The sequence below is a fragment of the Tenrec ecaudatus genome, unplaced genomic scaffold (assembly GCF_050624435.1).
Source record: "Tenrec ecaudatus isolate mTenEca1 unplaced genomic scaffold, mTenEca1.hap1 Scaffold_251, whole genome shotgun sequence".
NCBI lineage: Eukaryota > Metazoa > Chordata > Mammalia > Afrosoricida > Tenrecidae > Tenrec > Tenrec ecaudatus.
In genome coordinates, this window is record NW_027458689.1 from 132,985 (window position 1) to 160,745 (window position 27,761).

A 27,761-nucleotide genomic window follows, 5' to 3' on the forward strand; every position below is an offset into this window, starting at 1 on the left:
TCTATATTTTCCAGCTTATGCTTGAGTTGGTCCCCATCCTCCCCAACCCCCTCTCCCCACATGATTTATTTTGAAATCATTAATAGTGGACATACATCCACATCCTAATGGCTGCATACTGTGACTGAACGACCCTAAGTCTCATTTGCTAACCTGCTGACACTCGCCTCTATATTTCCATTGCTTCAGCTTGCTATTTCTGCATTGGTCCCCGGACCCACCAGATTCAAAATGTTAGTGGGCTGCTGCCCATGCCCATGTTGGATATCAGCAGGAAGTTCCCTAGCTGCTCCACCCCCCTTAGTCAGCGTGTACAGTTGTGATCAGAGGAGAAAAGTATTCCCGCCCGTTCGTGGTTTCTTGCTGTATAAACCAGAGTTCAAGTAGTGCGCTTGGGGCCCGATGGATTGAGCGCCAGCTGTTTCCTGGCGGCCAGCTCCAGTGAAGCTTTGCATTTGATCCTTTTCCCTGTGGCCCTGATTAATCTTTTGATTTACTTTTTTTTTCATATGTTAGCTCTTCAATTTGTTTGCATTTGCTGTTCAAGAACAGAGTCCTACTAATAGCTCCTCCTTTTAAAATTTGTGTCATGATTATTTCTAATAGAAGGCAACCTCCAGATATATAACTGTTATATATAGTAAGATAGCATGTTATTTTCTCTGTGCCCCACTGCATGGTAATGCTTGAATGTTCTAGCCTTTTATCCACGCGTTCTTGATAAGAGGCTTGTTTTGTCCACTGCGCTACAGTGGATTCTGTGAGTGATGTCACAGCACCTTCCACTCCTCGTTGGGGTTTCTAGGCTATAATCATGCGTTACCAGATGGCCACTTCATGGAGCTGCTAGTCCTTTAACCACTGGAGCAGTGGGGCTTCTTCACGGACTAATTTAGATGGGCCACACTGACATGTTATTCATTGCAGACATGGTGATTCTTAATGGGAATTATATTTGTTTTTGATTTAGTCATAATTTCAATGTAATATCCATGTGTATACATAGACAAGAATATGTGATCATGTTCAATTTCCCCTTTGGTTAGGTGTCATGGAGTTAGTTCCATCTCATGGCTATGTCATGTGTTATAGAGCAGAACTGTTCCATAGTTTTTCTAGAGCATCATGTTTGTGGAAGCAGATCTCCTGTTCTTCCACAGTAATGCGGGCTGTTTACCCCCATCAAGCCTCAGGGGAACAGTCTAGTGCAAGCTGTTTGTGCCACCTAGAAACTTTGTCCCACCCCCCAAAACAAACTCACTGCCACACAGTCAATTCTGACTCATAGTGTTCCTCCATAGGTATCTGATAACAAAATCTATACAGAAGCAACCAGCCTCATTTTCCTTTTGCAGATGTGCTGGTGAGGTTGAACTGCCAGCCTGCAGAGTAGCAAATGATACCAGAATTCATTTTTCCCCCAAAGGAATGAACCAAATCAAGCATCTGCCATCAAACGCACACCAACTCCTGGGGACTCCATGTGAGTCAGAGTGCAGGGATGTTGCCGAGGGGTTTCAGTGACTGGTTTCTCAAGTGCATCACCCAGGCTTTCTTCCCTGGAGACTGAGTAGACACAAACTTCCAGCCTTTCCATGAACACCTATCCATGGTAACCATTATCATGCTCAGGGACATAAAAAACTAAGCAAGACACACATGTGTGTATGTACACACATGCCAGAACCTATGAAACCTGGCAGTCTATCAAAGAAGGAAAATTCAAAACTACAAGGAGATTGAGTTTCTAACTATAACATGAAAAACCACACAGTTGAATTTGTAAAATTTGCAGGACCCAGAAAAATAAAGTCATTCTGTAAATTTTCAGCTCTCAAGTTTTTATGTGTATCGTACATATATACGGTAACCTAACTGGTCTCTTTACCATAGATAGAGAATAAAATTAATATCAGCTTTAATAGATCTTTAAGAGAGATGCTATATGTAAATAGCTTAGTATTCTTTCTGAATTATCATGGAAGATGAACAGGGATCCTAAATACTTTTAAGATGTACAATATTTGAGGAATTAAAAAAGATTTATGACATTATTCTATTTAGCATAATTTTGCACTGTTTAGCATAATCTATTAGGAAAAGATATGCAGTAGCTTCCAAATGGAAAAATTCCATTATTTTTATTCCATTTTCCCATGGCCTTTTTCAAAAACCCCTTGTGCATTCATGGCATGAAGGATTGGCTACCAATGAGCTCCTTGTATCTCAATTAAGTAATACTTGTTAAATATCAATCATTTTGCCTACCATTGGGTTCCATATGGTGACCGTATGTGGTTTCAGAGTAAAACTATGCTCCGTAAGATTTTCATTGGCTAACTTCAGAAGTTGTTGATTTCTTCTAAGGTTGCCTTCAGTCTCTAATCATTTGTTTGGTAGCTGAGCACTCTGTTGCTCACACTACTCAGGGACTCCATTTAGGGACCTGCATCTTGAAGTGTGAGTGCTTGCAGGCAGAGCCCTGTGTAGCCTGATGTGTCAGGAATTAGCTTCCCTTACAAATTGGTGGGCCTTTCTGGAGCTGCTTTTCTTTTTCTGTAGGTCTTTCATGAGTTCCTGTAATGATACTTTATTGTATGTGGGACACGTGAACAAAGGAGTCCTTTTGTCCAGTGGGTTAAATATTGGGCTGCTGACTGCAAGGGCAGCTGTGCACACTCACCAGAAATGTGCAGAGAAGATGAGTCTGCCTGCTCCACTAAAGATGTGCAGGCGTGGGAGTCCTACAGGGAGTTCTGCTCTGTGATAGCTCTGCTGTGAGTTGGACCAGATGTGGTGGCAGGGAGTTATGTGCGGACAATGCCAACCCTTGTTCTTGACCCCTTATTAGCTATTTGAGGCTAAATGCAATTTGATTCACATTTTTTGTGGACTCTTGTGAAGTGCAAAAAATAAAATATTTTTTGTTGACAGCTTTGGGAACTGATATATTAGTGGAGGAGAGTTTTTTGGAACATGCTATTTTTTTTAATCATTTACGTTGGGCTCAGACAACTCTTATCACTATCCATACATCCATCCACTGTGTCCGATGTCTCCCTTCACCCACTTTTCTGTTGTTCATCCCCCATTTGTCTTTAGTGATCTTATAGGGAAAGTGAGCACACAATGGTATGAAATTTTGGAACATGCTACTTTTTTATTGATTTCAATCTTTTTGCATTTCTTCATTGAAATCCCAACGACACACCTTTCTGACTTCCTTTATCCTTATAAAAATGTATTTGTTCAACCTGGGCTTTGACTATCCTTAAAACATAGCAAGTACATTTCTTCCTAATACCCTGTGGTCTGGTATTTTCTCCTCTAGGAACAAACTCTTTTGGACTACCCATTAGTTAATCCCATCACATCCTTCAAATCACTGTTTTCAATGAACGCAATTGATTAGACTACTAAGGGCAGATAAGGAAAACCACTTGTAAACAAAAGGGCCCCATAGGCAGGTACACAGAATGATTTCACAATGAAATCAGCTGAGAGAGTACCTGTTTTCACCGCCCCTCTGTATTGAGGACAGATGTTTGCTCTGGGTCCTAACTAGAGTAATTAATTAGAGGCATTTAAAAGTATGCTTTTCTTGTTGTTAGTTACCATCTAGTTTTCTCCAATTTATTACAACACTGTGCACCCATGGTGATGTAGTGTGCTATGCGTTGGGTTGGTACCCACATGTTCAGCCATTCAAAACCGCTCACTGGTCCACAGTAGAAGATGAGGCTTTCTACTCCCTTAAAGAGTTGCAGTTTCAGAAACGCGCAGGCCCTGTTCTACTCTGCTCTGTGGGGATGCTTTGAGTCAGAATTGACTCAATGACAGTAATTTTTTTAAAAAATGTACACCAGAAAGAAAAACATGCCCTGTGACCTCCGTACTCTGACTTCAACATGGTCAGCTTTTATCTCTGAGACTGGAATGGTGACTTTGAGCTCTTCACATATTGGTCATAAACCTGAACGTCCTCATTTGCATTTCTTTTAACTATTGCCTCTTTTGTTTTACTTTCTTGCTGGTGCTTCTTCATGCTCCACTTATTTTCCAGTGTGGGAAGTTCCATGAATGCTTATTGCTAACGAGCTTTTCATTTAGTGGCTGACCATGGAGCTTCCCTCTCCGGCCCCTGAAGACCTGGGTGCTCTTTGACTCCTTAGCCTGTATGTTTGAGAAACGGAAATCGAACTGAGCATTTGCAAATTCATCACAGAACCTTCCCATGTTGTTAGAATTTCCTTATCATGCCAGGGTTCTCTGGCTAGTGTTTCCTAAAGTGATCATTTTATTTCTCCCTACACTAGCTCACGAAATGTAAATATGTATGTGTTAATGCTTAGACTCCACCTCTGTTGCATTTCTCATACGAGTTATTATCATTTGGCCTTGTGCTTTTGTTCTTGTTATTTACTGTGGAGTGTTTTCAACTCATAGCCACCTCATGTGTCCAGGGTTGAACTGTTGGTTTTGGAATGGTGTGCCCTCTCAGAACACATTGGTCTGGTTTTGTTCTGATTTGCTCAATGGTTTTTTATTTGCTCAATCAATCTAATAATTTCTTATATGCAAGAGCCAGTTGTACGGCCCTGAGGTAAGCAGTATTGTCTGAGGGTCCTGGCTTTTCCAGGACAATGCGTTCCAGTTATCTGAATTGAATAGATTGTTTTCTTCGTCTCCTCTTTGTACTACACAGAAGATCCAGATCATCTCTGTAACTGATGACTGACAGAATAAAAAGCTCTGGGCATATGAACAGAAATGTAATTGCCAGGCATTTAGTTGTACACACATGGACCTGCATGCTGACCTGGTTCAACAAGTTTTCATTTGAGCAATACTGAAATTGTGAGTAATGTTGGTGACTTCAGCTCTATCCCATTGGGAGCAACATCTGCTTAAAAGTGAGTGACAAGAGGACTAAATGAGCCAATGTGGCCAAATCTTTTTGGAAATTGCCTCAGAATCGTGGTTGCTGAATAAATGCAGTGTTTTATCATGAACATGTTGTGTGAAAGAGGCCCTAGTGGTTCACTGGTTTAATCGATGCCGCTGGCCAGACCCTTTGTGGCTCCAGCATTCCAGGCCCATCAAGGGAGGCCAAGGAGGCTGCGTGGGCCCGTGAAGATTTACAGACTTGGAAACACTAGCGAGCAGTTCCACTCCCTGTTTTATGGTCAAAATGAGTTAAAATGTACTTGACCGCAGTCCATTTGGTTTTGGTTCATCATGAAGGAATGGGAAGGCTTTAAAACCCGGCACCCGATGCACTGCTATGGATGAGATTTTGAAAGGCTTATTGGATCGACACTAGGTTACACTGTTGTAGCAGAATTGTGGAGTGACCGTGACAGCTCATGCGACTTTATGCCATAGCTAGTTGGCCATGCTGTGAAATCTTAGCATAAAGTGCAACCTTTTCTATGTTGTTGTTAGGTGGCTTCGTGTCCATTCCAGCCCCTAAAGCCCTCTATGTAACAGCGCGACACACTGCCCTGTCCTGCACCATCCTCACATGTTCCCACGTTGGAGCCATTGCGACAGCCCCTGTGTCGATCCATGTTGGTGAAGGCCTTTCTCTTCTTTGCCTCTCTCTCCCTCACCAAGCACCATGTCCTTCTCCAGGGACTGGTCTCTCCTGAAAAGATGCGGGAACAAAAGTATGACAAGTCATGGAGGCCAGTCCCACAGCTGAGAGAATGCTAGTGGTCATCATGTTCAGCTAGTCATCCTTCCATGATCTGCAAATGTGAAAAAATCTTTAAAAATCTAAAATGTGAAAAACATCTCAAAGCCTGGTATGTAAGTCCTAGTATCCTAACAGTTTAACATTGAAATGCACTGAAGTTCAGTCAACTTATAAGAAAATTGGAACCTAAGTACATTTTCCCAATCAGCAAAAAGGACATGCTATTATGATACTGAATATATTGTGATCTTTTGTCAGTATATCCTATGAGCTTAGTGTGTATTGATGTGCGTATCCAGTATTTTTTGAGGGGAGCAGTCCATAATAATTACATGACAGTAGCTTTGTCTCAGTGGGAAAATTTTCAAGATATCTGCATATATTCTTTTTTTTAATCATTATATTACAACTCATCACAATCCATACATCAATTGTGTAAAGCACATTTGCACATTCATTTCCATTATCAATCTCAAAGCATTTGCACTTCACTTAAGCCCCTGGCATCAGCTCCTCATTTTTGCCCCTCCCTCCCCACTACCCCCTCCCTTATGAACCCTTGATAACTTATAAATTATTATTTTGTCATATCTTATACTGTCCAAAATGTCTCTTCACCCACTTTTCTGTTGTCAATCCCCCAGGGAGGAGGTTATATGTAGATCCTTGTAATCAGTTCGCTCTTTCCACCCCACCCTCCCTCCATCCTCCTGGTATCGCCACTCTCACCACTGGACCTGAATGGATCATCCACCTTGGATTCCTTGTTTCCATGTTCCTATCTGTACCAGTGTACAGAGGGTATCTATATTCTATTGTTACCTTTCACTCTTGCCCGGTTTCCCTTTTCAATAGCTTGTCCTATCTCATTGAAAATACAAAATACACAAGCGTGCAACTGCAGAGTGACTGGAAAGTAGGCGAGTAACATAGACACTCTATAGAAAATTTCATAATTCCCCAAATAATCATCTCTATCACCAGGTAACACGTCAGCTCTTGATCACGTAGAATTCTCCAAGAGGATACCATGACTCCAGGGCTTTGGGTCCCTACTTTGTTAGTTCATACCAGCAGCTCTCCAATGGCTAAGGAGGGGCGACAGGGAGAAGCACAAATTCTGCAGTGTTTCCTAGTTGTCATCTTCCTTTCACCCTGTGCTTCCTGTTCTGATAAATATTCTAATTTCAATCCTCCCTCCAATGGAAGAGAGGATATGAATTTGGAATCGAGGCTTTTATTTTTGATCATTCATCTGATTTATGTGTTCTGACTGTTCTCTATTCTGAAACAGCTAGATAGAAATAAGGCTGCAGTTGGTCACAGACAAACTGTACAGAGATAAACTCATTATGCTAGAAGCATGCAGTCCTTGGGATAACATGTAATTAGTGAGGGAGTGTGTCTAGTGCAGTGGTTCTCAACCTTCCTAATGCTGCAACCCTTTAATACAGTTCCTCATGTGTGCTCACCCCCCAACCAAAAAATTATTTTCATTACTGTAATTTTGCTACTGTTATGAACGGGAGAACCCTTTGAGAGGGTTGTTCAACCCCCAAAGGAGTTGCAACCCACAGGTTCAGAACAGCTGATCTAGTGGGTGAAGTGGGTTAGCTAAACCCTGATGGAAATCCTTAGAGCAAGACCCCTGTGTCTAATGCCCATGTGAAGTCTCTGTTTCCCCAGGACTGTCTTCTTCATCCTTTCACATAGTGGAATGCATGGTACCTTGCCAAGCCAGAATATACGGGATGTTTTAGGACACTGTGGCTGTTGAGGAGGTGGCTCTGAATTTCTCCGAGGAAGAATGGGCATTGCTGGACCTTTCTGAGAGGAAACTATAGAGACACGGGATGATGGAAACTTTTAGAAACCTGGCCTCAGTAGGTATGAATATTTTCATTAAAAACGGAAAGATGTGTGCGTGCGTGTGTATATGTATATTTGTGTATGTTTCATACTCAGTGATGCTATTGCAGTATGTGAGCTGAGTAATGGGAATACTTTGTTATATAAACAAGTGTAGTACTTTCCTCTCAGGAGCATGATGTCATGTTTCCCCATGAATATAAGGCTCTTAGTGTTATACTGATTTCTTATATCAAGTGTGACTATGAGTCTACTAAGTTTCCTTACGTGTTATAAATGTGAGTGTTGACCTTTGGTGCAGAGAGGCTATGTGTGCATTGTGCCTTGTAAGAGCTCTGTGTTTTTTCAAGGTTAACATGATAGCTTTATCTATTTATTATCTATTTATCCATTGTGTGTCAAGCACAGTTGTACATGTGTTACCTCATCATCCTCAAAACATTTGCTTTCTACTTGAGCCCTTGGTATCAGCTCCTCAATTTCCCCCCTCCCTGCTCACTGCCTCTCCATCATGAACCCTTGATAATTTATAAATTATTATTTTTTCATCCTTACACTGTCCGATGTCTCCCTTCACCCACTTTTCTGTTGTCCATCCCCCAGGGAGGGGGTTTTATGTAGATCCTTGTAATGGGTCCCCCCTTTCTGCCCCACCTTCCTTTCACCCTCATGATAGCACCACTCTCACCACTGGTCCTGAAGGCATCTTCTGTCCCAGATTCCCTATGTTTCAGGTTCCTATCTGTACCAGTGTGCATCCTCTGGTCTAGCTGGATTTGTAAGAGAATTAGGTTCATGATAGTGGAGGGGAGGAGGAGCATTTAGGAAGTAGAGGAAAGTTGTATTTTCATTGTTTCTACACTGTACCCTGACTGGCTTGTCTCTTCCCTATGATCCTTCTGTAAGGGGCTGTCCAGTTGCTGACAGACGGGCTTTGGATCCCCAATCTTCACTCCCCTTCATTCACAATATGCCCGATACTGATCCCATCGACACCTTGTAATCAATCCATAGGTTGTGTGCTTTTTCCATGTGGGCTTTCTTGCTTCTAAGCTAGATGGCCACTTGTTTACCTTCAACCCTTTAAGATCCCATATGCTATATCTTTTGGTAGCTGGGCTCCATCAGTTTTCTTCACATTTTCTTTGCACACAGTTGGCTTCAGCTATCATCTTAGGAAGGTGAGCATCGTGGAATGCCAGGTAATAGAACAAAGTGTTCTTGCATTGAGGGAGCACTTGCATGGAGGCCCAATGTCCATCTGATACCGTAATACTAAACCTATTAATATATGCACCTAGATCTATTTCCCCACCCTAATATAAATATATTTACATATGCACATGCTTGTATTTAGACTTCTGTAAATGCTCTTTGTCTCCTAGTTCTTTCCTCTATTTCCTTTTACTTTCCTCTTGTCCCACTATCATGCTCTGTCTGTAGTTCAGTAATTTCAGGGTTTCAGTAATTCTTCTCAGTTACATTGCCTTGATCAATCCCTACCAGGCATCTTACACCCTCCTTGCCACTTATTTTGTGTCAGGGGAAAGGCCAGACCCTAACACATCACAGCGGGTCGGTTGGTGCAATTGTACAGTGATAATAAATAAAGATTATAGTAAAGTCATAGGGAGCATGAGAGATAGAAGAGAGATTGAAATAATGGAGTCAGACACATTTCATAGTTGCATGTTCACCTCAGCCTCACTTGGTGGTCCACATGGGGAGAGAAATATTTATTGCTAACCAAGGCTTTTATATCATCTGGGGATGTTCAGGCCCCCTAATTACAGGTGAAGAAATCCATCACAGGAAAGTGTTGTGCTATAGGTAATATAGTAATGGGAGTGGGATGCTGTAGGGGTTCATATGCTGTTGGAAGAGGAGGGAGTAAGGGTGTGCATGTGACAAGATGGGCAGACCCGAGATTCAGCATGGCAGCCTAACTTTGGATGTCACTGAGCAGGTTTGACCTGTTCTCTGGTTCACTGTAGAAATCATTATCAGTAAGGTGTACTGTAAACCCACCTTGCAGGGTCTAAATTGAAGCCTTTAGGGGGAAGTATCCCATTGTCCTTAACAGCAGGGATGGGCCCTATATGTGGTGGGACTAGACAGTCCTCTGACAGCTGATTGCCTTCAGGGAGGTAACTTGACAATTATTTACCATTAATTGTGAGCAGTGTCCTTAGTCTAACATATATTTGGGGGAGATGACTTGGAGAAATCTTTCTGTTTCCCACTATTTTGGATCACTTATTGATTGTTCCCTTTTCCCTGGGTTGGTTAACACCACTTTCTTTCCCCCACCTCCCCTTCTCCCATGTCATGCTCCCCGCCCCAACCATGGATCCTGTTGCTTTCTCCTCCAGATTGTTTATCTGGCCTATATTATCTAGTTAGAAGTGCAGATATAATATGCACACACACACACACACACACACACACACACACACATACACACACACAAGCACACATACACACAAAAGAGCAAAACAAAATGACAAAAGAAAACAAAACAACAGCAACAAGAAAAAAAGGGAAAAAAGAGAAAAGCCTGTAAAAAGTTAGAGGTCTCTATGTTGACCTTTAGGAGTGCTTTTCTGTGGAGTCTGATGGGGTGCCACGCCCTGGCCCCCGAGTCTAATTTTGGTACTCTTGGGACTTCCTTGCTCTACTTCCCTTGCTGTTCTGTTGCACAACACCCTTAGTGTTTTGCCTGGGTGTGGTGGGGTCAGATCGGATGCAATTCCCAAACTGTCTCCAGTGTTGTCCCCTATAGGGCTATAGGTCAGTGAGGGATGTCATGACTCATAGTCGGGGCAGCCATAGTGCTTCTTTTTGCATGGGCTGCTCAGAGCAGGCATATTGTCCTCAAAGCTTGGTGGGCCAGGATGTGTGCTCCACTCTCTCTTCCTCCCCCTTCATTTTCTCCCGTGTGCTCTGATCAGACATGTCCCTTTCCCTGAGCTGTAGCTTCAGTGTTGTCCTCTGAAGTAAATTCTTCTGGGGGAAGGGGCAGCTGTCCTCTTAGTTGGGATTGGGGCTGGCCCCTCTGATATTTTTGTTATAAATAGATTTTCTTCCACCAAAATTCCACAGACCTAGAGGAGCATAGGACTGGCTCAGTGTCAGGGAATTGTTGATTATCTTTTCACACTTTCCTTGTGATGTGTTTTTCTCCAAGAGCAGCATGTCAGGTACACCTTTTCGCCCTCATATGACACTAATGTGATGGGGATCTGCCTTAGGCTGGGTTCTCTAGAAAAATAAAACTATAGACACTGACATATGCATAAGAGAGAGCTTTTCATCAAGAGAACATCCCAGCCCAGTCCAACTGAAGCTCATGGGTCCAATGCTACCTAGAGCATCCATGGCTCAGTGTGTTCAAGTCCCCAAACTTCAGTTTTTGGGTGAGCATCAATCCTATCTGTTGTCCAGCTTGATACATGTGTGTGTATCACATACATATATGTGTGTGTATCACATACATATATGTGTGTCTATATAGTCACTCTAATATTATATGTGCACACGAATGCCTTGGTTTAGTTTATTAATTCATCAGTATATGAGGACCTTCAACACTACAGAAAACTACAGGACTCTAAATTCATGCTTTCATCACAGAATGGGTGGAAACAAATTCCCTGTTTCAGGGTTTTAATCTGAATACATTTGTACTTCCTTTTCTGTAAGATAAATGCTATAATTTTGATCATGCTGTATTTCTTTTTTTATTAAATCACTTTATTGGGTCTTGTAGAACTCTTATCATAATCCACACCTCCATCCATTGTGTCAAGCACATTAGTACATTTGTTGGCATACTCATTCTCAAAGCATTTTCTTTCTACTTGAGCCCTTGCTGTCAGCTTCTCATTTTTATTCCCCCCTCCTCATGAACCCTTGATAATTTGTAAAGTATTATTTGTTCATCTCTTACACTGCCCTATGTCTTCCTTCACCCACTTTTCTGTTGTCTATCCCCCTGGGGAGGGAGTTATACGTAGATCATTGTGATAGGTTCCCTCTTTCTCCCCCCACCTTCCCCTTCCACTTCTGATTAACAATTAATAGTTAGGGAGTTAAGTACCAAGAGTTATTTCAGCGTGTTTAAATGTAGCCTACAATGTTTTAGCATTTATTAGCTATTCATGGCATATCGTGAATATTTTATGGATGTGATAATTAAATTATGATTAAAGGAATTTTTATGTCTTTTTGGAAGCCTCTTCCTTAAAAAAAAGTGAACCTGGTAGCTCTAGTTAGAACATACAGTCAATTTTTAATATCACTGGTAAAAGTGGACATTTATGGTTGTCCTTTTTCTGACGTGGGGTGATGTTTTTTCAAGTATGACTTTTTCTTTTTAGGAATGTATATTAGCATATTAACATTTTGAACTATATTTGTTTTATGTTAGATTTGTAGAGTTATTTTTCCTTAGCATGAAAAGTCTTTGACTTTGTTTAGTAAGTTTTGTGTCTATTTAGATTATTAATTCTTTTTTACATTAATTGGTATATATTACAGTGCTCATTTTCTTATATTAAATCAACTCTAGGATAGATTCTACTTAATTATCATGTGTAATTATTTTCATGTGTTTTCTGACTCTATTCCCAATGTTTTCAAGAACTTTTTCATGTAGATCCATTATCAATATTGCTCTACAGTTTTCTTGAAGTATCATTATCTGACCTTGTTTACAGGTTATTACTGGTCTCATAGAAAATATTAATAAGGTTACTCTGACAATTATTGTTATGTTTCACCCAATAACGTGAACTTAGACAAAAAGAATAAAGCGTCTATTCATATTGCGTGAATACTCTCCTGTCTAGCTGCCAGAATCTTCAACTTTAATCTGTCTTACAGTTAGCCTTGAAGTTTCTCATGGAATTGAATTGTGATTCAGTTGATTGTAAACTTTCTGAACATCCTGAAACCCACTCGACTCTCATAGATCACTTGCTCTGGCTGGATCCTCTAGAGTGATAAATGATTTACACCCCTCTTGACGGGACAAATCGTCACTCACACCTGAGACTATGGATGGGACATCCTTGAACCCAAGCCAATAAGCCCACTACTACAGTGTGTGTTGTTTGCCATCAGTCAGCATTACCTAGAAAGCTTGGAATCCAGAATTTAGGTCAAGATGACAAAATGGTTTGATCAGTCATCTCTTTTCTGGATACATCTTGCATTTTTAAGCATCTTCCCTCACCTTGGCTCTTACCATGACCCCTTGCCATTCCATGACTGTAAGCTGCAGTCTTTCCCAAAGGCTTTAAAATCGGACAACTGTAAACACAAGAGCTTAAGAGAGTAGCAAATAAGGATTCCCCTGGCTTGTTTTCTTGTTTAGAATATCTCTATCTTGGCCAAGGTACCTCTAGGATGTGCTATTGGTGTCGCTCTGTCTCTTGTTGTCCACCTGTACAAAAACTTTCTCTAGTTACTACACTATTGTGCATAAATGGGCTACCCAACCATAGGGATTTCTTCACACAATAGATATTGTAAAGAATACCCAGGATGCAAGGGAATTGGAGTAGGTTTTACTTAATGAGAAGCTCAGCCTGAGTTGGAGTGGCAGATATGAGCGTGATTCAGCTTGATCACTTTCACCAGATATGTCAAGGGTTTTGGTCTGAGGTTCCGTTATGGGCTTTTAAAGAACATTCTTCATAAAATATTCCGTTCTTCAGTTAGATTGCTGGTGAAAAGAAGATATTTACCTTCAATGGAGCTTGAGAAATTTGAGGCCTTAAGTACTTCCACTTTGTGGATCCAAAGTTGATCATGATATTTGGGAAATTAGTAAAATTGCTCTGCAAAGATAGAGTGGACCCTTGTTTAATGCAAACCCTCAGCTTTGAGCAGGATTTTGATCCCAGGTGGTGGGGGTGGTCACTATTTAGCGCAAGAAGTACAGGCCAAGAAAGTGATATGCCTTTTTCAACATTGCCTCCTCTTCTGTTTCAGAACAAAGATTTGCCACAGAGAAATACAGTCCAGTCTAGGGAGCTAGAAATCTGGTACTAGTGTCTTGCACATTGAAGCATGACAAGGAAGGACTTCAACTTCTGACTGGGTCGTGAACCAAATCCATTCACCTGACTCCAAGCAGGGTGAGCATCCCTGGGGTTCCTGGGGTCAGCACTGGGCAGAGGAGTTTGAGGGGAAGCAGGAGGGATCTGAGCTTTCTGGGGTCTGAACCCAGGAAACACCAGTGTACAAGAACCCAGGCTGCCCCATTGGTCGGGGTCCGAGCAATTTGCGCATCTCCCGGAATGATAGAATTTGCTGATAATGTAACCATGTATAATTGTATTAGAACTTAAATTGTGAGCACTCCAATTTGCAAAAGGCGGGTGGCATAGTGGTTACAGATTGGACTGCTAACTGCAAGGTCAGCAGTTCAGAATTACAAGTCACCCCTGAGGAGAAAAACAAGGTTTCCAATCTTGGTAAGAGTTATAGTCTCCGAAATCCACAAGGGGCCATTCCACCTCCCTTTAAAGGGTCACTGTAACCAGAATCCACTCTGTGGCACTGAGTTGGGTTTAAGGTTTGCATTGCTGATGACAGTGACAACTCTGTCCATTTGCTGCCTCCCCAGTTTGATTAAGCCTCCATTGAATTCCTTTTGATAATTAGCCAAGAATGTAGATCATCTTACCCTTGCGGAAAATGCCTTACAAAATAGATTGCCTGCACTCCTCTCCATCCATCCCCCTCCAAGGGCCTGCCTAGATGTATCCTTGATGGAGCTCACCTAAGCGAGGACAGCACAGGGGCCATTGTTATGAGTCTGGCCTTGATTGCCTCAGTTTGAAGGCCCTGGACCAATCTTTTAAGTCTTTCTATCTAATAATGTGCATGTCCCAATTATGGTCCCATTCCTGCTGCTGCAGTCCCACCTGTATCTGATGTATTGCTTTGCCACCAATCATGATCTGTGACATGGCCTTTTGTTCTGTGTCCTATTTATCTAGGGTCCCGACTCTGAATCCTCAGTTGCATTTGAACTGCTAATGGCCTCCCTTATCCATATGATGTGTGTGCGTATCTTTTGTTGTCTCTTAAAGTTCAATAAATGCTCTCCTCAAATTATGTTTGACAAAGAAGTCACTTTTCCACCCTAACACACAATTTAGCATCATCAGTGCCTCAAGGTACAGTTCTCTGGGACAGCATCTTGACAGCCGTACCTGCAGGTGAGGTCAGGCCCTACAACCCCCTGGCTTCTGTCCTAAATGTACAAAAATTACAAAGTTCTCTTAGTTCTGCGGATAAATTCTCTCTCTGCACCTTAGCCTTATACCAGACACACTTAGCTCTATGTGGGTTGGCAAATCTAGTTCCCCAGATAAGAACTCAAATGTACCCCTATTTCACCTCTAACCTCCTGCCCAAAGGCACTTAGCTCTCTTGTTCTGTGGTCTGGGAATGCCACTGCTCTGTCTCAGGCTCTTGGTTCTGCTGCCACCATGTCTCTGTTGCTGCTTCTTCCCTTCATGTCCACTCTTGTGTCACAGCTGCCTGTCTGCTGGATTGAAGAATTTCTGTGAAAGAATCTGGGATCTAAAGGCCCCTACTCCTGGTTCTTTTTTTTTTAAAGTCATTTTATTAGGGACTCATACAACTCCTAATACAATCCATACATATATCAATTGTGTAAAGCACATTTTTACATTCGTTGCCCTCATCATTCTCAAAACATTTGCTCTCCACCCAAGCCCCTGGCTTCAGGTCCTCAATTTTTCTTCTCCCTCCTCACTCCCTCCTCCCTCATGAACCCTTGATAATTTATAAATTGTTATTTTGTCATATATTTCTGTGTCCCATTTTTCTGTTGTATGTCCCCCAGGGAGGAGGTCACATGTAGATTCTTGAAATAGGTTCCACTTTTCCAACCCAACCTCACTGTGCCCTTCAAATATCACCACTCACACCACCAGTCCTGAGGGGATTATCTGCCATGGCTTCCCTGCATTTTCAGTTCCCATCTGCACCAGTGTACATCCCCTGGTCTAGTCAGACCTGCAAGTCAGGATTCAGACCATGACAGTTGGAGGGGGAGAGGAAGCACCCAGAAACTTGATCAAAGTTATATTTTTCATCGTTGCTACATCACACCCTGACTGTTTCATCGCCTCCCCAAGACCCTTCTGTAAGGGAATGTCCAGTGGCCTACAAATGGGCTTTGGGTCTCCACTCCACACTCCCCCGCTGATTCACTATGGTAAGATTTTTTGTTCTGATGATGCCTGATACCTGATCCCTTGATACCTTGTGATTGCACAGGCTGGTATGCTTCTTCCATGTGGGCTTTGTTGCTTCTGAGCTAGATGGCCGCTTTTTTACCTTCAAGCCATTAAGATCCCAGATGCTATATCTTTTGATAGCTGAGCACCATCAACTTTCTTCACCACATTTGCTTATGCACAAATCTGTCTTCAGTGATCATATTATCGAGATGAGCGTGCAATGTAATGACTCTTCTCCATCTATCTTGATTGATAATTTGGCTTGGTAGCGTATTCTTGGGTTTGCATTGTTTTCCTTCAATTTTTTGAAAATGTTACTCCACTCTCTCTTCTTCATAGTTTCTGCTGATAGGTCTGATCATATTCTTATTTGGGAACCTTTATATATGATTGCTTGTTTTCCCCTAGCTGCTCTCATGATTTTCTCCTTTTCCTCAAAGTTGGATAATTTAACTATTATGTGCCTTGATGACTTCTTCTTGGGATCCAGTCTTGCTGGGATTCTTTCAGCTTCCTGAATGGTTGCCTTGTTTTAATTCACTAAGCTGGGGAAGCTTTCCTCCAAGAATTCTCTCACTACTGTTGCAGATGACTTCTTTGTTGTGTCTTCCTCCAGTAAGCCAATAATTCTAATGATGTACCGCTTCATAGCATCAGACTTAGTTCTTAAGTTTTCTTCAGCTTCTCTGATGATCTTATTAGATTTTTGTTCTCGTTTGTTGAAGTCTGCTTGGCTGTCCTCCAAGTCACTGATGCGGGCCTCTGATTCTTCCAGTTGCTTGTCGAGGTCCATGAGTGTGCTACTGGTTTTTGTTATCTCCTCCCTAAGCTCCTGTATTTCTCTTTGATTTATGGTTTTTACCTTTTCTATCATTTCATCATTTTTCTGTATTGTTTCCCTCATATCCCCTGACTCCAAGTAACATTCTGAAAATTTCTTTCTGTGGCAGCTCAATGTCTGCTTCCTCTATGCATGCATTATGTTCAGGACATCTTCTGGCTTTGCCTTTTGTTCCTCTCCTTTTTTTGTTGAGGTTTTTGGGGCTGATGGCTGCTTGTGTTGCGTTGTTTTAGATGAGCCAGGTGCCATTTTCCAGGGAGTCGAAGAGCACTGGCTCTCTCTGGGAGACTTTGAACTGCCTATAGCTTATTTCACTATGGAATTAACCTACCACTTTGTCCTCCTGTGGCTTCCCTCTCGGGGGAGTGACCCAGAAGGGTTGCCTGCTTTGGTGTTGCAGAGGTTGGGCAGAGGCTCCTGCAGTAACTTTTGTTGAGGAGTGTTGGCCGAGCTGCCTTATGCCCCACAGGCACAAAGGCTGGAAGGAGTTCCCCAGTCAGAAGTTGAGCAGAGTATCCCCTGTTGGGGGCCAGCAGGGATTTTTCCAGCCTGCTAACTACACAGGGTGGAGCTCACCCAGCTGCGTGTGGCTCAGGTGTAAATGCCCTAAGCTAAGGGAGTGGTCTGGAGGTTAGCAGTAGAGTGTGAGAGACCAAGAAAGAGGAAAAGAGGAGAAAAAAAAGTTAAAAAGCAAGCCAAATGTGCCCATGAGGGGCGGGGGAGGGGGAATATAGTGAAGAGATGGATAGAAAGCAACAATGTAGCTGAGCCCTTATCCAGGCCAGAGGAGCTGCAAGGGTTTAATCCTTGTTCGGAGGTGGTAGCAGCATGCTGTGGCTGTGTTGAGAAAAGGCTGCTGCACAGCCCTCCAAGACTGATAGGGTGACAGAGAGGAGATGCAAAGGTCTAGTGCCTGCCCCAAGGCAGGTGGTGGCAAACTGTGGCTGTGTTGAGACCAAGCAGCCCTACAGGCTCCAAATGGTCCTGGCTCTGGCAGAGACAGTGGCGGGGCAAAGGTCAAGCCCCAGCCGGCCTCCACTGAAGTAAACCAAAAGCCCCCAGCCCCTCAAAACCCCATGGGTCTGTGCCTACTTGTCTTTATGATGCTCCTCCTGCATTCCAGCAGTGTTCAGTTATCTCTAAGTAACTCTCCTAGCTTGAATTCTGTGGAGTTCCTCTGGTGTTTGTTACTCCTTCGCCATCTTGCCGGAAGTCCCCCTGGTTCTTCTTTTTTGTTGGTAGTGAGATCCCAATTTCTGTCTCTGAAATAACTCAATTAGTTGTAACATGAATTCCAAAGTAACTAATCTGTAGGTTAGGTTTCAGACAGTTTATTTACATAACCACAAGGCACAACGGGACCAATGTATTGTTGGCCAAGCTGCCCGATTGTCTTATATGAGACTGTAACTTTATAACGGAGTAAAAAGCCATGTCACTCATGCTTTCGAGGAGAAATTGGTGGTTTCCAATTGCTGACCTTGCAATTAGCAGCCTGACAGTAACCACTATGAGGGACAACTTTTCCTCGTTCACATTGGCAGGCGACAAACCCAGGTAAATAATTTGGAGGAAGTTAAGGGGGCATAGCTAGACTGTGTACTTGTATAGACCACCTGTCTGACTCAGTGATTCTCAACCTTCCTAATGCTGCGACCCTTTAATGCAGTTCCTCATGTTGTGGTGAAGCTCCAACCATAAAACTACTTTTGTTGCTACTTCATGACAGTAAGTTTACTACTGTTATGAATCAGGCAACCCCTGTGAAAGGGTCCTTCAACCCCCAAAAGGGTCTCAACCCATAGGTGGAGAACCACTGATCTAACTGCATTAGGTACTACAAATAATGGTATATTAAAAACATTATCTATATTGGGATTCAAAAGTGCACTCATTATTGGGGGATATATACTTCTTCATTTACATTTATATGTAATTTATATATGTATAGATATAAATTTCAATCTAATAAATGTCATATAAATGTTTATTATGGAGCCTTGTTTTTGACATGTGTTAAGTGTTGGACTTCTATCCTCAAGGTCAGAGGTACACACCCATTAGCATCCTGTCATGGCTTTAGAATCTTGGAAGCTCTGTACAGCAGTTCTCCTGTGTCCTATCTGCAGCTTATATGTCTAACTCTACTTGATGGTGAGTTTAAAAGTGTTTCTAAAGTTATTTTACAATTTATAGTTCTCCTATAAAATAATCTTTAGTTTATAATAGCTCTTTATATATCCCATGTAAAATGTTTCCAGATGCTTTAATTAACATAATCATCTTAAAGGTTCATTGATTTGTCATTCTCTTTGAGAGTCACACAGCAAGGAATTGGTAGTTTGTATGCTGTGGGGTAGGGATCCAACTCTTTGTTTATTTTTTTATATTTATATTTGATTGCCCAATCTCTATTTGTTATAAAATAATCTTTTATTCACATGTGTGAACATTATGAGTTTTAGATTTTATTGCTCATGGTATAAGCATGTTTCCCATTACTCAGTAAGGGCACCGTTAACAGTATTGGGGACTTTGGGTGTTTAGAAGAAGGAAAGAACAGTAACAGCACCTGGACCTATTGGTTATGTGTTACACTGTATTCTCCCATCAGCCTGCCGATGGTGCATCACCAGCAGCTTAGAGGAAGGAGGAAGAGTGCCTTGTATTATTACTTTTGGGATTTCCTCACGAGAGATTGAAATTTGTGAGCATCATTAGAGCTGATCCAGATAAGACAGAGCATCCCAGTTGCCTGTAGTGTCCTAAGGACCAAAGAAAATGGCCAAGGCTCAGGTGCTTCTGATGTGTTTTATCCTTTTCTGTATTTTCTACTGGAATTGTAGGAGCCTGTATAATACTGATTCAGTTCATTGGAAAAGCAGAAATTTGAAATAGTAGAACTTAGAGCTAAACTTTTACTCTGATTTCAACATTTGGCTGGAGAAGATTAGGAATATATTGATCATAGGATTAACAATAAACTATTGACATTGAACATAATATAGCACTGAGGATTCTTTGGATAACATTATCTTCCAGCTCATAATTTATTATTCTATGGCCAGCATATCTTTCAAATTATATGCTATACATGGTTTTTAAGGAGAAATAAAATCACTTCTTTAGGAGAGTTCAGTAGTCCATGGGATTTTTGTTTGAGTAACTTTCTTTAATGCTTATTTCTGAAGGTGATATGTTAAATACTCTCCCACACAGCAGCATTCTCATCAATGCATCTAAAATGGGTCTTGTTGCATTAGTGGTTTAAAAATGAGACAGCATCTCACCTCCTCTAACTAGAGATGCAGGAGAGAGAATTAACTGTCAACATCAGCTCTGATTCATATGAGGCAGAGCTTAGACAGACCTGTACCCTCCAATGGTTTTCCAGTCTGACACCAGTATCTTTGCCACACTCCTCTCCTACTCAGCTTATTCTTTTTTTTTTTTGCAGTGGCCATGGACTAATTACAGTCCAGAGTCACAGGTACAAGTTTTACTCAGTAACAGAGTATAATTTGGTATCAGAATTAGTAGGCTACACATTGACTTTCATATTAAAGAACCATGTAGGCACATTTGCTCTTCTTCAGGGAAGGCCTGTTTTCCCTGGCCCCTATCAGACATTTTTCCTTCTAAAGATAGGCTCATTTCTTAGTTCCATCTTTATATGGTCCTCTCAACTACTTTTGGATATCCTCTTCTTGATCTTGCCTGCCTGTCCCACTTTCTTGGCTGAAAAGCCCTTTCTGGACCTGACACCATTGGCTCTGTCACTCTGTCCCTTCTGCCCTGGTCATTGTCTCCATTGGTGCAGCTCTTGACCCATGAATAGTACAGTTCATTTTGCAGGAGCAGCAGTAGACCCATCCCTATGTGGTAGAGGTTCAAGATGGTCCATGATTTGCTCAGCAACATCTCACAAAACTCAAAAGTCAACAAGTAAATAAATCGCTCTTCAAGATGTGGAAGCTGGTGAGTTCCAGATCTATATAAAGGTCAGGAATCAGTCTGTAGGGTTTTCCTCATTGATTTGTTTATAAACGCTGATGAACCAGATCATCAGGTCAGACCACAGTCCACTGCCTCACAAAGAGAAGTTGTTGAATCTCGTCAGCTAATAGGTTGCAGGGGCTGAGGAACCCAAATTGGAAGGTCAGACAGCAAGCTAATGGCTCATAGAGTGGAGGAAGCTCTCAAGTCAGGTCACACAGGCAGCTCATAGTTGCCATTCAAGGAAATGCCACATTAATTTTTTGGAAGCTGCAAATCCTTAATCCATGGGTTCATTCTGAACTGTGTGGCTGCAGGGGCTAATAAACCCAAATCAACAGCTCAGATGACAGGATAATGCCTCACTGTCTCCTCTCAAACCATGCCTGCAGGCAGTTCTCTCTCTCCCTCTTAATAAGATGGCTTCTTGGGCCAACCCAGCATCTTCCCTGCCTAGGCAAGATTAGGAAGGCTCCAGAGATCCACCCAGCAGAATTAGGCTGGGGGCGCCTTGGAGAGCATGTGGTGAAAGATGGCAAGTTCAAGAGGACCTTGCAATTAAAGTTAAGATAATTCACTCCAAAGGTGGCTGAGGAGAATTTGTCCTAAGGTTGTCAAGAGGAGCTTGTCCTAAGGTGGCCTTTAAGAGCTTAGAAAGTTGTTCTGCACTCAGTAAGGGAGATAATGTCTATGAACATTCTGATCTTGGTTCTGACTTATAGCTTCTTGTTCCTGATCCCGAGTTGTACCTTGTTCATTAATAGACCACTTTGATCTATTGAGTGTTGTGTGACCACAGCAACAGATTATCAAACCCAGAAGTGAGACAGAGTGGTGTGGAAGGATTGACTTGTTTTAGAGTTGACAAAAAGTGTTGGAGAGTTGAGGTATGTTTGACCTCCCCCATCTGCACTGTTCCCAGTACTTATTGCCACTGAAGGTACCGAGCCTCTAATAATGGTGATGCTGGTAGAAACCCTAATGCCATTTAATAACAAATAGGTCTTTATCTACCTTGTGTGATTATAAAGCTGAGCTATTTCTAGAACATTCAGATAATGTCACTGGAACTCAAAATTCTAATGTTAAGAGTGGGTGCATTATTTTCAGGCACTGGGGTCCCCAACACTCCAAAAGTGATCCTCAGGAGTGACATTGCAATTGTGAAAATATTAAAAGACAGAGAGCAGACAGCTGGACACAGGGGCTCTCTTCCCATGTCAGGCCTGAGAGAGTGAATATATTTTCCAGTGGGTATATATAATGGAGCTTACAGGTCTTTCCATAAGGCGTTCGTGTCATGCAGTTAGCATGTACATAGTTAATGGGTCATATCATAAGCGGGTAAAATTCTAAACAAGCAAGATGCTGAGTTACCATCTTGACCTAGTGTTAGTTGACTTCAAACCGGCCCTGTGCCCTCCCCAGGTGTTTGCTACATTTATGTTGGGCTGGCTCTAGAACCTGATTGCTCAGATATACAGATAACCTTCAGGCATAGTGAAGTAGCCAGGTACAGAAATGATTCCTCTACTATGGGAGCTCCTTTAAGCCTGCTCCTTAATGTGGAGCTAGCTATTGTGGGGGCACTGTATTTGACCTGGAGAATGTATTTGAAAACATTTATTTCTCAGAACACTGGAGATCTTTCTAAAATTAGGGCTAGTTTTCTCGGCTGATGGTCGTGAATGTAGAAATAAGGTAAAATATTTTGTACCAAGTCCTCAGTTAATGACGCATTATGGAATGAACTACCACAATAGTTTTTATTATTGTTTTCCTTTTTTTTACTGTAAGATATATTTTTTTAAAATCTTCAAATGGAAAATACTTCATTAAGTAGACCCCTCTTACTACAGGAACCACTGACATTCAACGATGTGGCTGTAAAGTTCACCCGGAAGGAATTGTAGCTCCTGAACTCTGCTCAGAAAACCCTATATCAGGATGTGATGTTGGAGAACTATCACAACCTGGTTTCCATTGGTGAGGAGAATTCTCAAGTCATTGACCTCGTCACTGGCTTTTCCTGTCTTATATGTTAAAAACTTTGCGGTGTTTGTGGTATTCTCAAAGAGGTAGATTCTCATTGCATTTTCTGATCCTAGGTTAGTGGGTTAGGTCTTCTACCCTTGAAATAATGCTATTTACTTTGTTCCTTTGAACATTATTTTTCTAGAAATACAAAACTGCAGTCTTTACAAACTTTACGTTAATTTTGGTGTGTCCAAGATTCTGTAATTTCCCTTAAACAGGTTATCTAATTGTCACCCCAGAAGCTTTCTCTCAATTGGAACAAGAGAACTGTGTTTGGTATTAGAAGCAAGCTATAGTGGAATTTTCTCAGATGCATGGTCAAAACACCTTAAGGGGAATTGGCTGGGGTAGTTGATTGAACAGGGAGAAGGCCTCATATCTATGAAAGGTGTCAGAAAATGCATAAAAGTGTGTGCTACTTTGTATGTGAGAGTTCACTTGTCCAAGATGTTGAGGGAAGTACACCTGTAGCTCTTATGAGATTAGATTTCCATTTTCTTGTTTTACACTAAGTGTGTTTGCTTCCATAATTTTCTTTAACATTCTGAAATTTTCCCTTCTTTTATGTTTCCACTTTACTATGAAAATCTGTCTTGCACGCTTCTCTCCAAACAGAGAACTCTGAATTAGTAACTGTCCTCTGAATACAGCACATTCCTCCCCTACTGAGTAAGAATGGATATCCATTTGCAGTATGCAGCACCATCTTGCATCTTGAGCTCCCACCATAAACGGGTCTCCTTTGTGCTTCCTTAGCTTCCCCCCTTGGAGTTTCTCTAAAGATTTGGTGTCCATATTCTCATTTGGTGTCCTGTTCCTTTAAAGTTTTCTTCATGCAGGTGATGTCAGTTCTTTCTGTTTTCTTAGAGAGATGGTCAATTTGCCTTCTCTGTTGGAATTCTTTAACAGACATATTTCCCCATATTTTACTCCTTTTGGTGAAATATATTTATGACTTCTGTTGTTTCCAGGTATCTAAAATCATCTTCCTAGCAAGAAAATTATCAGCTTAAAGTATACTTTAGCACTGTACCTTACATTTTTTTCTACCTGTAAGATTTTTTTAAGTTGTCTGTTCCTCCAATAATTTTTGTAAGTGGAAAGGGCATGTTTTTTTTTTAATTAAGCAATGTCTGCTATATATTTCTTACTATGTAGTGTCCCTTCCTTAGGCCCACCCCTTCTTAACAGGTCCAATACACGAAAGATGACTGTTGCTGCTTCTAAAGAACATTTTTGCAGTATATTCCAATAGGTTTTATTGCTGTTATTCAAACAATGCATAGTACATTCAATATTGCTCTCTTTTCTTTTCTGTCTCTTGAGTAGCCTTTTGGTTTCCATGTGTAAGTTGCCTTTCATGTCATCCCACATCTCATCTGGTCTCTGTCATTAGTCTTCAGTCAGACTTTTATTCCTCATGTTTATTCTTTACATAGTCTCTAAGCTGTGCTCTAGCTACTTTGGCTAGCTTCTACTTGGATTTGAGCAATTTATGATCTGTTCCACAGTTAACCCCTGGGCGTGTTTTGACTTATAAGCTTCTCCACCATTTCTTTCTGTAGATGTGGTTGATTTGATTTTCATTTGTTCCATTCCGGAAAATCCATATGTGTAGTTTCCATTTCTGGTGTTTAATAAGGAATTTGCTATGAATTCATCATTAGTCTCAAAATGTTATCAGTGAACCTGTGTGTCATTTCTGTTACTAAGGTCACATTTTCCAACTACTGCTACTTTCCCCAAATTTTACACTTATCAGTGTGTATGATTGTTTGGTTGATCAATGTCAGGCTGAAAAATTCATGTGAAAATTTCAATATATATTTTTAAATATTTTATTGGGAGCTCTTATAGATATCATAACTTCCCATAGTTCAGTTACATGGAGCAGTCCTGTACAATAGCTACCACAGTTTGAACACTTTTTCTTCTTTAATTCCTTGATATCAGCTCTCCTTTATCCCTTCTCCCCTCAATTTCATTATTGTGGTGGTAAACAGAACCTGGATGAAAGTGTGAGCAGCAGCCTTATATCTGTACTCCTGACCACAGGGCTTGGAAGACCAGTTCTAGTGTTGGAAGAAAACCCCCACAAGTCCCAAAGCTAGAACTGCTAATGAGCAATCTCCAGACAGAGATTTCCCCCCAACTGCCCTCCAGGAAGATGTTAGTATACAGCTGCTACAGGTGCCTGACTTCTTGCTTCTCAGCTGAAAGATGCCTAGCTTTGAAAGCAATCAGGTTCCCTTTGTTGCTGTCACTTAAGGAATCAATTATCTCTTTCTCTCTTAAATGCCCACTGGATGGGTCCTAAAGGACTGGTGTGTAATTGAAGGGCAGAAATAAAAAGGCTTTGCATTCTTTCACCAATTTATATAATCTCAGGGCATGCAGCTCCCCCGCCTCCCACACAAACACAGGCAGACACCTAGCTACCTAACAAGGTAGGCAGGATCTTTAGCCTCGGGATCCCTGAAATAATTGGATGAGCAACTTAAGACCAGTGCTGAGGGTAGGTGGAGTGGAGTAATTGTCTCCTGAGCGGGGAGAACAATAACAACAACATGTCTGCTCTTGTCGTTAAAGCTGCTGGCAGATAGTAATTAGCCATGCGCTTGTATGAGGTATCATTAAGGTGGCACTACAATGAAAGGATAGTGTGGCGATGATATTTAACTAAGAGTATGTGACTGGGACTCTTCTCCAACTTTGTGAATGCTTCTATGTTTGCTTTAATTGGTGCACAAAACTGAATAACACTTGTACTAACTGGTCTTGCTTGCAGGCATATGAATATTAGCCTACCACTGACAAAATTATACATCAGGGAAGATATTGCAGTGTGCTTTTGGATAATGAATATGATGCCAATCTTCTTGAATTTGTCGATCTCAGCCTTATAAACCACTTGATTATCTAATTAAAAATAGCCAGTACCAGTCTATTAAAGTTGAATAATGCATACACTATCAATTTTTACCATTCCATTTTGTTTTGACAACTTGCAATTTTTCATGACAATATTGCATGTATGCCATTTTCCATCCTCTAGTAAGAGGATATTAGCAGCTATTTTTTCTCATTTTCAGTCATGCCATGTCAAGCACTGAAGGTCCCCAAAGCTTTTCCTCCATCTACATCATTATGGTTGACTGTACTTTGAGGATTTAGTACTTGTTCAGTGTTATTTCATTGCCATTAAACCTGAGGGGTTCATGTTCCAGAAGTCGATCACCAGATCTTCCTCCCAGTCCCTATTTCTGGAGAATCCACTAAGACCTGTGCACCATGGGTGGTCCTGCTTGTATTTGAAACACTGGGTGGCAGTGCTTCTGGCATCACAGCAACCTGCACGCCACCACAGGACAGCACTGTAAGAGGAGTGCTGTGAGCTAAAATACAGGCTCCACAAACATAAGGAATGTGTTTCTGTACCATAATCCCTTTCATATATACCTGTAAAAATGGTTTTCTCCCAAGTAGAATATTCGCCATGTTTCGCATTCCCAACTTTATCTAGCACTTAGTTGTCTTTCAGTAAAGATTGATTAAATGAATACATTTAACCTCTACCAAATGGAATTAGCAAGTCATATCACTCCTGTGGTCTATTGGTCTCATGTCTTCCTTCTGTTATGTTTGTTGTATGTATTCATGTACCTCTTTAAGCAAATATCAAACCTGTGTCCATTTATCACTTTCATATCCAACCTGATTTCTATAGTAACTATTTTTACCATTTGAATTGTTTACATGATTGTATTTCGTCCAATGGGCAATAAACATTAAGCATAGTGTTTTATTTATAGTCATAAAAGAGGGTTGTCACTAAAGATCTACTTTATATCAATGTGTATTTTATGGGGTCCATTGAAAACCAAGATATTTAAAAGAGTCAATGTTGTGTTCTTTTATAGAAATCCAGAAAGATGATGATCATTTGCTTGAGCACTTGCAATGTGAAAGATGCATTGACAGAATGGAATGGTGCTACAAATGTAATACATATTCTCAGCATAAAAATAATTTTCCTCCAAAGGAAACTTATGAGATGTTTGGATTACATGAAAAAAATGTAAAATCAGATTTAATCATTCTGGAATTAAATCAGAACAGAAGCAACAAAATACAGAAGATGAGAAAACTTTTCTCCACAGTGAACAAGAGCAATTTAATACTGAAATGAAATTCCCTGAGTGTGAACCACCCAGGTTCATGAAGTCACAGTGCATTCAGCATCAGGAGTCTGATGAAATTGAGAAACTACACACAGGCGATAAATGTGGAACAACCTTCATTGAAGACTCTGTGTTCTATGAACACCAGATTATTGGTATACTAGATAAGACCTACGAATGCAGTCAGTGTGGGCAAATATTCAAGAAAATGTTCAAACTCAATGAACATTATCAAAAAAGTCATGAAGGACAAAAGCTAGGAAAATGCTTGCAATGTGGGAAAAATTTTCACAGTGTATCATACCTCAAGGGACATCAGGAACCTCATGTGGCAGGAATGTCCTATGTATGCAGTGAATGTGGGAAAGGCTTCACTAGGAAGAGTGATCTCACTGCTCATCAGCAAACTCATACTGGAGAGAAACCCCACATATGTGGTGAATATGGAAAAGCCTTTATCAGGAAGACTCTTCTCACTGTTCATCAGCGAACTCATACTGGAGAGAAACCCCATGTATGTGGTGAATATGGCAAAGGCTTTAGCCAGAAGAGTAAATTTACTGTTTATCAACGAACTCATACTGGTGAGAAATCCTATGTATGTGGTCAATGTGGAAAAACCTTTCTCACGAAGAATGTTCTCACCGTTCATCAGGGAACCCATACTGGAGAGAAACCCCATGTATGTGGTGAATGTGGAAAAGCCTTTATTCGGAAGCATGCTCTCACTGTTCATCAGCGAACTCATACTGGAGAGAAACCCCATGTGTGTAGTCAATGTGGAAAAGCTTTTATCAGAAAGAGTAAAGTTACTGTTCATCAGCGAACTCATACTGGAGAAAACCCCCATGTAT

General features: G+C 41.2%; 1 long non-coding RNA gene across 1 annotated transcript in view; it reads left to right on the forward strand.

The window, feature by feature from the left end:
* Positions 1 to 27,474, forward strand: part of LOC142436383 (uncharacterized) — a 65,223-nt gene extending 37,749 nt beyond the window's left edge. The window contains exons 3-6 of the long non-coding RNA XR_012781920.1: positions 13,565 to 13,710; positions 18,736 to 18,847; positions 22,549 to 22,675; positions 26,647 to 27,474. This is a non-coding gene — a long non-coding RNA (uncharacterized LOC142436383). The remainder of the gene's footprint in view (positions 1 to 13,564; positions 13,711 to 18,735; positions 18,848 to 22,548; positions 22,676 to 26,646) is intronic.
* Positions 27,475 to 27,761: the final 287 nt, after the last annotated feature.